The 13,084-nt window shown below is 42.7% G+C and overlaps 1 protein-coding gene across 9 annotated transcripts in view; it reads right to left on the bottom strand.

Annotated features, from left to right (window-relative positions):
• The window catches only part of HIVEP2 (HIVEP zinc finger 2), a 135,121-nt gene that overhangs the window by 39,123 nt on the left and 82,914 nt on the right, over positions 1-13,084 (bottom strand). For 6 of the 9 annotated variants that reach the window (XM_062490076.1, XM_062490075.1, XM_062490078.1 and 3 more), the window contains one exon: positions 12,337-12,434. The exons of the other annotated variants lie outside the window; for them this stretch is intronic. The gene's annotated coding sequence lies outside the window, so the exon portion shown is untranslated. The remainder of the gene's footprint in view (positions 1-12,336; positions 12,435-13,084) is intronic. 9 annotated transcript variants of the gene reach the window in all.

The following is a 13,084-nucleotide window of genomic DNA, read 5'->3' as shown; positions in this document are numbered from 1 at the left end:
TGCGGCATATGGCACAGCTGACCTGACCCTCCTTCTGCAAAGGACTGACTCCACTCCTCTCAAAGATGTCAGTCAAGCCAGAGCTCCTCTCTTGGATCTCAAAACATGAGAAAGGCCACCTACGTGTTTGCTATAATGAAGCTGCCAACTGTCTCAGTCATGACCCAACTCCTGACACAAAAAAACCTTGTTTGATTTTGTTCCTCTCTCAAGCTCATCAGAGGCACAAAGACTTTCAAAAGCGTTTTCTCAACCCCTAAGCGTGAGATGAAAATGCCACTTTAATTGTGGATTGGTGAGGTCTGCTTGAGTAAAATAAGCCAAATTGCTCAGATGCAACTGCGTAACAGGGAGCCTAATTGCTTTGCTAGCATCAACAAAGAGCTGCTGGTTCATTAGAGCAAGCTGGAGGAGCTGTTGTTTGCATCTTCACAAGCTGGGAGTATTTGATTGCAAAGTCGCTACGGATGTTTGATCCAAAATTCAGCCTCTGATTTCTGATCAGCAAAACTTAAAGGCAAAAAAGCCATCATTCTGATATTCTTCTTCACAACTTTCTTCAGGATAACAATTCATTTTTCTCCTTGGTCTGTTCAAGGATGTCAAATCTAATCGCAAGATAGGATATGAACTTTTATATTCTGTATAAACTGCTTAGAGAAAGAATAGAACTGATGTGAACCAAATTGCAGTTTTACATGACAGCTGGAAGATGCTGGCACTTAGGCTGCTATCCTGAAGCCTAGCTGCAACAGGACCTTGCCTGAAAGAGCAGAGGGCAGAGGAAGGACAGAAAAGGGCCAGTGGAGGTCAAAGGCACTCACATTTCTCGCTGACTGGTCAGAGCCAGTTTGGACAGCAGGCAACCAGGCAGACGGCAAAGGAAGCTTACTTCCATCTTTTACAACAGGGAAATAATTTGCTGAATCACACTAAAGGGGAATGTGGGAGCTAGTGCCACCAAAATGTCCAGGAGCATCCTCTGCCTAGGGCAGTTCTACACCCCTTTTGGGAGACCACAGTGCTCTGCTTGGGTTTGCCTGTCCACCCCCTCCTCATCACAAAGCTCAGATAAAACACAGCCTTGCTTTATGCTTTAGGAAGTTCTTTTTCCATCACTACCATCTTTAGATTTAAAACTTTCTGAATGAAAAACACAAACGTAATCTCAGGCAGATAACTGCCTCAGCAAGTCTATCAAGAGTGCCTCATTTTCTCCAGCTCAAACTCCACAGGTGAATAGGTCCACATACAGGCTCAGACACATCTGCATAAAGAGGTCAAGTTGCCTGAGTGTTTACTAATGAAAACTTGGCAGTCACAGGGACACCAGAAGTGCATCCAGTTGTTTTTCATTTTTTAAAGAAAAGGTGGTTTACACCTCTAGGAACACAGCGTTGATGAAGTTGGTCCTAAAACGCACCACCCATCCATGCAAATTTGAATCTTTTCTTTTTTCCCCTTTTTATGCAGTCTGAATCAGCTTGTAGGAAAGTTAATAGAAATATTCAGGGAAATGAAAAGTGGATCAAACCAGTACAACACAAGCCTTCAATAAAGTGAAAGACTCCACATGGGGTGCTCTCAGGAAAATCACTCAAATGCAGAGCTCCCCATTGTGCTGAGGGCTCAGGTAGGTCAGCCCTTTGCATGCTCTGCAAGCAAAGGTGCTCATCAGCAGTGGAAACCAAAACCTTCTTTTCTGACAGGTTATGAATTAAATAAATACAGCTGGATTCCAGGACCTCTTACCTGCAATCTAGCAATCTCACATAGAAATAATAAAAGTCTTCATAGAGTAAATTATTTCTAGAGGTATCCTTCGAATCACAGACTGCTGTAAGATACTTCTCCAGCAGCAGTGAATCAAGGAAGCACAGAGCATCTGCCAGAATTAAAAGAGCACATCTAAAACCACAGCTCCAAGTTTTCAAAATACTGCTTGTTGAAGGAATTTTATCTATGCTGACACTCTGCTAGAGAAGCCCAGGTACTAACAGCAAAAACAAATAACAAGGAAGAAGCTATAGGCACGCTAATATAAATGGGGCAGCATTGCTCACAGATATTTTAAAGTGCCAGCAGTATTTATCCACCCATAAGCAGGTCTGGATTTATAGAAAAGGAAAGAGTAAGTGGATGACTACCCCACAGGAAGTTTCTATTTTAAAAAGTGTCTGCCTTGACTGAAAACCAAGATAACACCTCTGAAATTCCCACCTGTCAAATACATTCTGTTTCCTCCTTGGTTTTCTTTTTCTTTCCACAGTGAACTGAGGTGCTCTAAAATTATTTTTCCGTGCTTTTCAGCTAAAGTAGATACAGAAGGAACTGCAGACAAGCACTGAGGGCATTAAGCCCACAAGAGACTTAGCCTTTGTTCCCCCTTGAGAAATCGACACAATGCCAGCTTGAGTGGACTCTGAATCCAAGTTTTAATTAGACAGAAGGTGAAATCAGTCAAACCTACCTCTTGGTCAAATACTATTCTTCCCTTAGTATCCCACTGTTCTCCAGAAAACATGCTCTTCTGACCTATTGGTCTCCTGTTGGTGACCACTTATGCAGGCACAGGATCCAAACTCTGTCCCACTGTGTCCTCACCATCTGCATGTTGTCTACCTCTCTATCAAGAGCCTACAATAAAAGCTTCCTATAATAGAATTGTCCTGACTCACAGGTAGGGGGGGAGGGAAGCTGACCTCGCTGCAGCATCAAGAGTCTCTGACGCATTTTGGGAGGCTGTGGTTTCAGGTCTGAAAGAATTCAGCCTTGTTTTCAATGAGGTTTTATACAATTAACTTCCAAAATATCACCCTATAGCTCCATGTCCATTTGAAACTTGATATTGTTTAGTGGTTCAACTTAGCACTATTCAGGGCTTTAGCTGTGCGCTTGGTGAATTAGCAGTACTCACCAGCAGAAGAGAGTTTCTCAGAAATGCAGCCACCCAGGCTCCTGCCTGGCTCCACCTCTTGTCCACCCACTCCCAGTTTCAGACATTTCACATTCCAAAACTGGAAGTGTCTATGCAACGTAAGGTCACACTATTGCACAACATGCTCTTTTCCTTCTAAGAGCCACTGAAATCTTCAAAAGTACATCAACTCTAACAGCAAGAGAGATGTTTACAGTGAATTTCTATCTGAGTGGGAGTATTTTCTCCATGAATCTTATAACAAGGACATGACGTGTACGACTCTTCCCTACATTTGGTAAAATTGTTACCGAGATGGCATTTATTCAATAGTTCCACATCAGCATGCCTTCCCCTTTAAGCTGCCTTTTGAAAAATTGAGAGTTCATTTTTACACTTCCTTAAAGTATTTCTGTGCTGGATAATTTTAGGACACACTAAACAGAACAATTTCTGCCTCTCTTATATTTAGAACTAAGGCCTTTGCAATGCAACCATGAAATACAACTGATTGTCTCAAATGTAGGTTTTGCCAATTGTTTTTATTCTTGCTAAACAGTGTGAGTAATTGCTATGATCATTCCTTCAGTTAGTTTTCAAATTCTTACAGGTGAATGAAAACACCAGTTTCAATTATACCTGAAGAAAACCTTTCATTTTAGTATGTGAAGTGAGCTTTATTGCTTTTGCCAAAGGACAACACAAAGGTGGAAATGCTGGAGGTACATTGTGTTATCTTTGAAACTGTGTTCAGCTTTTTGGTACAACTAAGTCTTTGCTGTTAGCATAGAAGGCCTATTTGGTGTTTGCTTGAATGCCAGCAACTTATGCTGGCATCACCTAAAGGCAAATGTTGACATATTTAAATAAATAATTAATGACCAGTCCTTATGTGTCCCTTCTTTCTATTCAGATCTGTCACCTTTGCCTTCAGCACCACTGGGGCAGCTAAGCAGTGGGGAAGCTGAAGGGTTTGGGGCTGAGAGGGTTCTCAGCAATATCTGGTAAGAATGGGGATGCTGGCAGGATAAATGACTAAGGCAGCTCTGAAAAACCCTTCCTGATTTCACAGTCAAACAAGTTCTCCATAAGCTGTCAGTCCTATCCCTCCCAGAAGGAAGAACGTTCGGATCCAACAGTCAGCATTCATAAATCTAATTCAGGCTACCCAGTGAAAATTATGAGGGTGAAAACAAACCCTGTGTGACAGAGTAAGAGGGAATGGGAACTTGAGAGAATCCTATGAGAGGGACAGAAAAAGGGACAGAGGAGAATGCTTTAGATGTGTGCTGGCACCATGCTTTTCTGTAGGTAAAGCTAGCCCAGGATTTTCACTCTGAGTCACTCATTTGGAAGATATGATTGAGAGTCAACTGCCCTTCATCTAGTGGAAGAAAAACCTAAAATTGAGCTAAATTAGGCTTAAAGTTACTTAGCTCCTGTTCAGTCTGTGAGCAAGTAAAAGGTTAGACTGTAATATTTAACCACAACTCCCATGCCTTTCTGAGAAGCACTGAAAGTCAGACATTAGCCATGCTGCTTCCTGTGTGCACCAGGTGAAAAAAATCTGCACCTGCCTTCAGGCTCATGTAGATAGTGAGCTTCCTCTGGTGCAGTGGCTGTCACACAGCAAGCTTTCTGGTGCAGCCCAGTTCCTCCTGGGGGACATTTCCCTCGGGGACAGCAGGGGCTGGTACTTTGTGCATGCCACCAGTCACGGTCACCAAAACTGCCAGCTGGTCACCACGCAACATAACCAAAGCTCTGGTGCTGTGACTAAAACTTGCTTCATACATCAGTGAGAACAGAATGAAGAACTGATGAGAGATAGCAAGATAAAGAAAAATATTCACAGGAATCTGGAGACACAGCACCAAAGGGAGACACAGCACTTACCACAAATACTGGTACTATTCAAACTGTTAGTTTTAAAAGTAAAAGTGGTATTCATTCTTTTTAAATGTTCATCCATAAGAGGTCACTGTATCGTATGATGAGCACCTTGGTGTCAGCATCATTCTTCTCCCTTCCTATATGTTCAGCACCAGGTGTCCAGTCACCTCCAGTAATGTCTCAGCCATTACCCAGATGCCCTCAGTAGGGGCTGTCAGGGAAGGAATTAAAACACTGCAAGTGAAGTCCTTCATCTTGATTGTGTGATCTTAGCCCATTTTACAATCACTTAAACATACTTTTTATTCCCCGTTAATCTCAAATGCAGTCCAAGAGTTTTACAACCCCCACAGACAATTTAAAGAACCAGTATAATATACTAAAAATGTTGGGAAACTGAGTTTAAACAGCAAAGATATAAGCTCACAAACGAAGTAGGCTTACCTGGTTTCCCAGGGTTTGGGGACTCTATTTTAGAATTTGTTTCATTTTGACATTGCTTTCTCAGTAGTGAGTAGACTTTTTCACACAAGTGACTACAACCCTGTGTGGGACATGAGGACTGTCAAGGTGATCTGCCCACAGGAACTTCTTAAGCATAAAATTTTTGTACTGCCATTCATAATGAGATGAGAGACGTAACAGGCAGATGCAACTTAATGGCAGCTGAAACCATTTTAGCTCAAAACAGCTAAACAAAGGTCTTCTTCATGGAGTAAAGTGACTTAAAGGGAAGTATTTAATTCGGAGATTTCCATGGGAAAACAAAAAAATAAAAATAGCAATATGGAAATTTTCCAGTGGAAAACTTGTTCTTGTGGAAATTCCGCTTTCAATTGACAAATTGTTTTTATGGGAAATTCCTAAGCAGCTGTAGGCACAGCCCTCATGCTGAGAAGTTTAAAAGCAGCTCATGTTTGACCCAGCACCCTCAGATTTCCCACATCAGATAAAACTGCAAAAGCAAAGTCCTAGTCTTTCCCGTACACCCTGCAGCACACAAGTAGTCTCACTGCAGGCATGAGAGTATACCGACTGCAGACATGAGAGTATATTGACTGCAGTAGCAGCCTGCACGTGGTTACAGACAGGGTAATTAATTCTGCAGAATTAGTCTTTTCATGTCCCAAATCAAGACTAACTAGAGGCTCTTATATGAGCTTTCTCTAATGCTCTGATAACTCTGATACTGGTAAAGCTGCCACTGACTCCAGAACAGGTTTACCTGCACTAGGGATTGCAGGCTTGGAAGATTCCTAAATTCAGCTTCTAACAGTGGACTGCATCAGGGAGAGAGAAGTTGGTGCTGACTTTTATGTGCTTATGCGAGTGGTCACAAGTCATGCATACAAGTCTGTCATTATTAACAGTTTTACACTGGCTTAAACCTGTCAATAAGAACTATAACACTCTACAGCTATATTACAGAGAGCAAGACAAACATTTTTAGCCAGCTTGCTAAGGGTCTTCTAAATTTCCAGGAGGAGCATTAAGTATGTGTCGCCTTTACAGAGTGATATTAGGAAGGCATAACCATTAATTATAATACATCTTCTATCCACCACTTTAGTGTGAATCATTATATTGTGTAAACAGGCTAGAAATCATATTTATGATAGTGCTCAAAGTATCCCAGAAAGTCAGAGGAAGAAAAAAGATACTACAGGAGACAGGCTTGTGTAAAACCTCACAGTCCAGAAAGGTACTAGAAAGGTACTGAGCACCTAAATAATCCACCTAAACATTTGCAGTGATTTACAGTGTTTCTGTACCAGACCGGGACATTTTACACTAATGCATTTTTAACACAAAATAAAATGTAGAACCCTCTAAGTAAAAAAGTTAATTCTACTGGCTGTCCAGGACTGGTCTTCACATTTTATTCTAGAGAGTGAAACTGTCTCTTTCCCAATGGCCTTCTGCCCCATACAGCCTATTCAAGCGCAGAGAGGATACAGCATACCCCAAATTGAGCTGGGCTGGAGGAGCTCAAGCACAGCGGATCTTTGGCAGAAGCAGGAGCCTCAAGGTGCCATTGGAAGAGGCTTCTGGCAGCTGGCTGACTGCCAGGGGCTTCAGGCTACAAGGTGAAGAAGTGGACAAAGGCCACTGCTCAGCTGCTACAGCGACCTTCAGCTATGCTGATCTGCAACTGGAATGCACCCTCTGGCTATGCTCCTGTTTCCACATGCTTCCTTGGCTACCTGCAACACCACCATGTGCCAGCATGACACCAAGCTGGCACACATAACCCATGCCCATACTGCACACGAGGCCAGCGAGTTCCCCTCCAGCCCTACTGCTGCTCCACATCCAGGCAGCACAGCAACCAGATGTGCTCACCAAGGCATGCTGCATGGCTTTGACAACCAGACACCCCGAGGTCGAATTGCAAGTAACTTGAACTTCAGAGATGGGCAAAAAAATCCTGTGTCTCTCCACCTGAAGGAATTAGTATTTTCTGATGTCACAGTAATAAAATTGCAACGAAAGCCGTATTAATGCAAGCTTTGTTACTGAAGTGACAAGAAGGGCATTTATTTTCAGATCCAGACACTTGAAGGAATACCCCACATGGTAGATAGCGTAAGTATCCTGTATTTCCAGTATATAACAGAGCTACTTCTACTACACTGAAGCACATGTGATAAGAGAAGAGGGCCCAGGCCCTTCTCCATATTCTCTGCATACCTGTTACTATCACACAGCTGCTCTCAAGTCTACAGTTTCCTGTGCAGTACAAACTGCATACCACTTCCCCTACGGAAAAAAAAAAAAGGCCTTGCTTGTTCTTAATTGACGATGGAAATACTGTCATATTTTCCACTAGCCAAGCTTGAAACCATTACTGAACAAACCTTCATTAATTTTTCCACAACATTTTGCAGAAATGTCAGGAAACAGCTGCACCAGAATGATTAACTGTCCTTATCACTAAGGCTTCATTGGCCAACTTCAAATTATATAGGTTTTCTTCTTTCAAAACTCTACATTTAGTGATATTTTTTAGTTATTCTTCAGTTGACTGTTTCAGTACAACACTTTCTCTTCAAAAGTATCTGATTGCACAGGTTCAGTTGCAGACAGACATTTTACGACCAGTGGAAGAATTTGTACAGTTTGGAGCTACATATTTCTAGGAAAAGATTGCTTCCTGCAGATTGCTCAGCTGTGTCTTTCTTGGATCAAATTCAATGAAATTCACAACTTGCAGTCAGATTGCATTTGCCAGTCAGGCTGAATTCATTACACTGACATAATCTTATCTTGCTGCATTTTCTTATTCTTTTCTTTTCCTGTCATCCTCTTTTCCTTGTCCCTTCTCTCTCCCCACACTCTCTTTCTCACCTCTTCTTTGAACTATACCATGTGTCAAAACTTATCATACAATGCCCTGTACATTTTCTGGCAAAAACAAGTGGAATAGTACACATCACCATCCCAAACATGCAAATGCTGAGATGCTAGAAGGCTTAGTACCAAATGAAAGTGCAGCCATCTGGAGGTAACTGCTAGTGTGGATCTGAGCTTCACAACTGGCTGAAACCTTGCAGTCTCAGAACTTTTCAGCAAAAGAGACTCCACTCACATGGATTTGCACAGGGCACTGGACAGTAATTTTGCAAAAATGAAATTCTTCAAATTTTGTTTAGAACACAGCAAGATTCATAGGATTAAAGACTGACACTGTAGTATAGTGTCCTGCTTACATTTTGAAACTATTTAGGGTTACGATAGCATGGCAACAATAATTCTGCATATATGTCACTGGCAGATCTTAAATTACAATTGTTCACTCTATGCCTTCATTGCAGCTGTAAGCCTTGAATCTATAATCTTAAGATATTTTTAGACAGAGGGAACTACAGATGCAAATAGGTATATACATGTCTCGGAAGTCCAATAAAATTAATGTCATCAAGTGGGGGACTCCATGGTTCAAGTGTTCATGCTGTTATGACCCCCCTATCCCTAGCAAAAAGTAGGGTACTTGCAGAATTATTAAAAATGAAACAAATAGAGGTTTATCTAGGTATTATAAAGAATCCTTCCAGCTGCCTGTATTTCAAGACCATTTGCACGTCTTGCTTTTTAGAAGTATCTCTTGCACAGCAGTGTGCATTGCAGCACACCATCCCCACACAGCTCTGCTCGGGGAGAGCCAGCCACTGATGCCCTCACCCTGTGCTGGGTCAGCTCCTGAACTCCTGCATTGCCTTCAGCCAGGATGACCCATGCACAGAACGCCGGCCTTGGTACTTAATTGGTGCAGTGCCGGCTACGAAAAAAACCCCCAAACCATCAGCTCTGCTTTTAAATTACTCTTACCAAAGTATCTGCTTAGATGGCAGAAATTTCAGTACACTGTATTCTGCCTAAAATACGCATGAATATATATGGGGTTCTATTTACAAGATACGAAATACTGCCAAAAGTACGCAGGTTTTTTAAGGATTCGGTTTTATAATACGCAACGCCAAATTTCTCCTTCACATATCCTTATCTGTCTCTGCTCTAGTTTGAAAGCAGTAGCTGGCGGTGCCAGAGGATTTCAAGGACCGTGTCCTTGCAATGGGCGGGATGTCAGCGCACGGCCGTCTGCGCCTGCACGGGCCACGTATGGTGTGCGGGGCGGAAACGAAGCTGTTAGATTTCATTAAACGAGCGCTGATTGTTATGGCTTTGGGGGTTGGTTTCGGTTTGGGTTTTTTTTTTTTTTTTTTGGGGGGGGGGGGCTGGTGGGGACGCTCTGAAATGAGCAGAAGACAAACGCCGTCCCGCCGCCAGCAGAAGGGTGCCGCAGCTGCCCGGGGGGACGAGGCTTTTCCTTCCACATCCCGCCCGCCCCCGCCGGAGCCGCCGCGCCTTTCGTGCCCGGCAGCTGTGAGGCTGGAGAGCCCAGCGCCCATTCCTGCCTCCTCTGGACCTTCTCGTGTCTCATTCTCCCCCCCCCCCCAACCCTCCCCCTGCTCACAGACGTCAGGGAACTACGAATGGATGTGCTGTCCAGCCACCCTGCTCGGCCGCCTACGGGACGTGAAAGAAAGAAAAGGGTTTTGCCTCTCCCGGGCTACTAGGGGCACCAGAAGCCAGCGCTCTCACTTCCCCGAGTTTGCACATCTTGAGCTCAAATCTACAGGAAGATTCAGCCTCCTTCTATTCACACTCTCAGCAATGAGCAGCAGGATCTAGGGGCAATGTCACAACAAAAAGAGAGACCTTGAACTTGCTTCACCCTTTGCATAGTCATTTATATTTGGGCAAAGTGGATAACGGCTCCTTTAGCACTAGCCTAGTGGTATTTTATACTCGCTCGGCATTCACTTTACCCACGTATAAATAGCAAAAGGTTTCAGGCAGTAGAGAATCAGGACCAGTATCTTCAAAGGATTCTCAGCCAAAATACAGCAGCTAGTCCTCCACACCACAGCTTGCAATCTTGCTCAGCTGCAGGAAACATTCTCTGCAGGACGCCTGGGACTGCTGGTTTGGCAGCATTGCATGCTCTGGTCCGTGTAGTAAATGTGCCTTCCTACCACCCCGTGCCTAGTGGTGGAATCAGACTGCAAGCTTTCACCTGTAAAGTGGGCAGTAAGAGGGTTCACTTTCTTAATGGGAGCCTTTTATTAGCTCACACAGTGTATTTACCTTACCGGTATTAAGCACTTGCCCTAATAGCCGTAGCACACGAGGTAGTGGTACATATCATCATAGTTACAATAACACTGGTTTGAGCTATGTTAATTGAGAGCATCTATTCTAAAATTCAATTGTTCCAAACAAAAAGTGAAGTGTGCTATTACTTGGCTGACACATTATCAGGGAGAGTTCTCAGTGTACAAGAGCCACAGCGACAAGGGCACAACGCACACAAGTGCCATTAAGTTACATGCTAACAAAACCTGAAAAATGTATGCTAAAACCCCATTGCAGAGGATGGCTGCCATACTCTTTGTGTACCAAAGTTCTCAGTTTTCCACTTAAATCCTGCCTGGTGAATCAGGACATGGCCAGGTTTCCATTCTCCAGCAGTTTTCCATTACTCCTCCTTATAAATTTCACACGCTGTTAATGCTTTCCAAACTGGCAACAGAGCTCAGGGGTGCATGAGGACAGTTTATTTTCCTGCTGAACTTTAAACAGAAATTCCACAGGACCTCTGGCGGGGGTAACAGCCCTGCTGACAGCCATCAGTTCACACCCTCTTGCCCACCCAACTTTGATCCCAGGCTCTCAGAGACTGCAGAGGGGGAAAGAGAACAATACAGACACCCACTACTCCCATTGCAGGGACTTTGAGAGGGATCCATAAGAAGAGATACCCCATATGGCACCATCGTGGACTGCAGAATATTTGGGATCAGCTCCAGCATTGAGCAAAGTTTCAAGAGATTGCCCTTCTCAGTTTAACCCCTTCTTTCACTGAATTCATATATAGAATGAAACATAGGTCCAGCGCTACTTTACATAATTCTGAAAAATCTGGCAGGGTTATCTCTGTGTTTTCTTTGAACACCTTCTTCTGTGCTCATGGTATCACATGAGAATCTCCAGGGTCTTCCTTATACACCTAGCTTCTATGGCTGAAGATAAATATTGGATCATTAAAAAAACAAAGTCAATGAGAGAGATCAAACTTTCCATAACCTTTCACTCTTTCAAGCTTGTCTTATTCAATTCTAAGGGCTGACAATTCTTTGACCATCAAGGATATGCCTGTAAAGAGAAGATGAGGGAAGAGGAGCTTCTCAGTGATTCATTCTCCTACAGCAACAAAAGCAAACGTGTGCACTGCACACAGGCACAGTTTTTGATACTGTGAATGTGAAAACTGACCAGCTTGGGACTACCAACCCAAACAGACATGGTGCTGCAATCAGTAGCTGAAAATGGACCTTTTCTTGACAAGATAAATTGTCTTCTGAACTATCTGATGTCACAGTAAGACCTCTGTTGGGGATCCACTAACTTTAAATTATCTTGGGTGTTATTGCATACAACAACATCAGCACTTTCATAACTGCAATTTCTACGTGCCTAAGTGTTCAAGACCCAGAGGAAAAATTAAACCTTGAACAGTACTTTCCATGGTGCACTTGAAAAGGCAAGACTGTCAAGCAGAAATCACCAACTTACATTTTAGGACACAGTAAATAAAAATCCCCAGATATTTCAGATATAAAAACCTCGCCCACCATATCTTCTTGTATTTTTACAAGCACACTTTTCTGCTTGTTTCGTTCAAGAACTGGGGTCCCTGGATACTTGATACAAGATTTGAATAATAAAAGGGAAAGTGGAAAACCAAATATGTGGACAAAGCGAAGTTATCACTTCCAAATAAACAGAAACCTGTCCCAAAAGAGAAATGTCTAATTTTGGCAAAAGCTGGCTTCAGTTGTAACAAAAGGACACAAGATTCAAATGTGGATGACTTCCACATGACGCTTTTTGGGAAGGAAGAGCTGTGCTCTCAGACCCGCTCCCTCAGCTCGCACAAAGCCACCCTTCCTTTGCTCTCCTACCTGGCTGCTGCCATCAAAGGTGCAAGTGAGCAATGGTTCCAGTCAAAGCAATTTGGTTCACTACTCCAGCAAATATGGCTGTTGACTCTCTCTTCCACCTATTTGGAAAACAAATACAAAAGATTTTTAATCGCTGTGATAAATTCAGCCTGCTGTTTGATTTTATAACCTGACATTATGGTGACATCAATACATAAGAACTTCAGCGATTGTCACTGTCCTTCTTGCTACCTTCAGAGCAACGTGGCACCAGCAAGCACTAGGTCTCCTGTGGTTTCCAGCTTGCTGTGGGCTAGAATACACATCAACTAATGCATGTCAAAGTGAAAACAATAGACATACAAGGCCAGTAGGTTGCAATTATGTATTTTCAAACATGATACATACAAAAAGCAGGGCAAACACAAAGCATGAAGTGTCTTTGTAGTATCTTTACATTTAGGCCTTGCCATTCCAAGTGTTCCACCTAATTTCTGTCTAATTTTGAAAATATTATGCTGAAATCCTAACTTAAGAGCACATAATTTTTAATTAAATGCAAATACTTTCCTGTTATTGAACCACAGGAATGTGATTGTCTTTCATCCTGCTTCTTTCCTATTTAGCAGTGTGCTTTAAAAGTGAGATCACCTCTAGGAATTCTCTTTTCCATATGATGCTAGTATGTTTTAGAAAGTAAGTTATTAGCATACACTGTGATAAATCCTTACATTTCTCTTTACATGTGATGGCACTCTGGGAAAGACCA

Source organism: Cinclus cinclus, chromosome 3 (genome assembly GCF_963662255.1).
Source record: "Cinclus cinclus chromosome 3, bCinCin1.1, whole genome shotgun sequence".
NCBI lineage: Eukaryota > Metazoa > Chordata > Aves > Passeriformes > Cinclidae > Cinclus > Cinclus cinclus.
Note: the sequence above shows the minus strand (reverse complement) of the source record. Positions and strands in the feature narration are given on the sequence as shown.